The following is a 2,156-nucleotide window of genomic DNA, read 5'->3' on the forward strand; positions in this document are numbered from 1 at the left end:
CAGAGAGTCAGAGTTGACATTATGTAAAACTTTAGAAAGGTGAGGACAGCAAAACACAAATAAACTGCCTGAGTAGGTGGCACCATCGCAGCATAGGAAGGTTTAAAACCAGATGAAACAGAAGTCATGAGTATCTGGGACAGAATTAACACCGTTTTGCCGCAGTAAGTTGATGCCTGAGGTCCTTGCCAGGTACACCCATCTCCTGTGATGCTCTGACACAGCCGCAATTGCAGTCAGCAAAAATAGTGGACGGATTTGCACAGAGATAGAGAAAAAAAAAAAGAAGAAAAATCTGAAGGCACAATGAATGCTATATACCACCTGACTCTGCAGGAGAGAAATGATAAATGCTTCTGTGGGATATGATCAGTGTATTTTGTAGAATCTTCGATAAGTGTGTGGGACTCCTCAACCTTCGGTCTCATCCCTAAGACAAGCTAAAATAACTACCAAAATAATTTAAATGTGTTTTGGTACACCCTCATTCGTGTTACCTGATTCTGTCAAATGCCTTACACAATTATTAGACTTAAACACTGACCTTTTTGCCCTGAGCTCACAAAATATCCATCCTCCTGCCCACTCATGTGCTACTTGCTGAGGACTTTTTCATGGACAAGGCAGCTGGCTGCATGTTCCCAACGCCCTGCAGACACTGCTGCCACCTGGGACCTCTGCTTACACAGGCAACGCAGGGAGAACGTTATATGAAGGAGGATGCTGTAATGTTGCTTGTGGAAAACCACAGTTAAATACAGGAACCCTTGCAGATGTCATGCAGGACCAGCACCTTTTCTGCTGGATTTAGTTCTTCTTACAGTTTTCCTTCAACTCCACTCATTTTGAGGAGTCGATAGGCATCTAGATAAAGCGTGTCTATGTCGGGGGGGGCAGGAATGGGCTGAGAAAATAGATCCATTGTGATTGTCACTGGATGAAAAGTAAAAGCTGTGTGAACAATGCGTTACACTGCAGCGCTTTAGCGCAGCCTTGCTACGCGTTAGCGCGTAGGCAGTGACGGCACACGTACGGCATGCAGCCCGCTTGCGCGGGGAAGCACCAGGTCAGCGCCGAGGCTGTTCTTTGTACTACAAAGGAAGAGGATATGTTCAGCCTGGTGTCCGCTCTTATCGGCTGGCGGCAGACGGAAGCCCCTACTTGAGGTGCAGGGCTTATTCTGCAGAGGGAAGGAAATACTCCTTCTTGTCCTTAGGAAAGGGAGAGTCTCCTTTCTAACTCCTCAGATTACTATGGTGTCGCAAATTTTGGCATTTACAGCCATCAGTCTCACTACTCCTTTCTACTTTGAAACCTTCCCTGGTCTTCAGTTACTGCTGGAGCACACCAATGCCTCCCTCCTCCTACGTCCAAACCCATGTTACACACCTCTTCAGACAATCCTTTTGGTTTCCTTACACCCAACCCAGCATCATCCTCCTTTTACTTGTTGGCTCTGCTGCAGCACACAATATTCCCAGAGTAAGCTTGACTGAATTTTTCATTCCCCCGTGTTTATGTAAGCTCACCTGTGAGCAGTGACAGAAGGATCACAGCAGTTGCAATCTACCGAGCTCTTAAAACAACTACTTGCCATCACACGGCGGCAAACACTAAATCCTAGTTCGGTGACTTCTGCTCTGGGCACAAAGGCAGTGCTCCTGGGATAGGAGCAGGTAGTAAACTTTTCCCTAAAAAATGAGAAAATAGACACTACTTCAAAATTATAGCCAGTACCTATACAACCGTATGTTAAACAAAGAAGATACAGAATTTCTTGGTTTGCAGAAAAACATTTGCAGTTAACTGACTTAATATACTGCACTTAGTCCCTTCATATCAGTGAGGTATGTGCTCAGCTGCTTTTGATATACCCCTTAGTGATGCTGAGATAATCTTAGGGGTTTTTTTTATTCAGCTAGCTCCTCAAAATCTGTTTACTTCTGCATGTGTATTGCTCTGGCTACAAAGGATTTGAGGGTTTGGCTAACAGCCAGACTCCAAGCTCCCCTGAAGCCAGTAGGAACCTTTCTATTGAATTTAATGAGATCCACAACAGCCCCTGAACAGTGGAAAGGCTCCCTCGTGTAAGTGCTCCTGTCGTTTCCACTGCACTGTCAAAATTCGCTCATAGGAAATTGCCTCCTGGCTGCCAA

Source organism: Egretta garzetta, unplaced genomic scaffold (genome assembly GCF_000687185.1).
Source record: "Egretta garzetta isolate BGI_Z169 unplaced genomic scaffold, ASM68718v1 scaffold486, whole genome shotgun sequence".
Classification (NCBI taxonomy): Eukaryota; Metazoa; Chordata; class Aves; order Pelecaniformes; family Ardeidae; genus Egretta; species Egretta garzetta.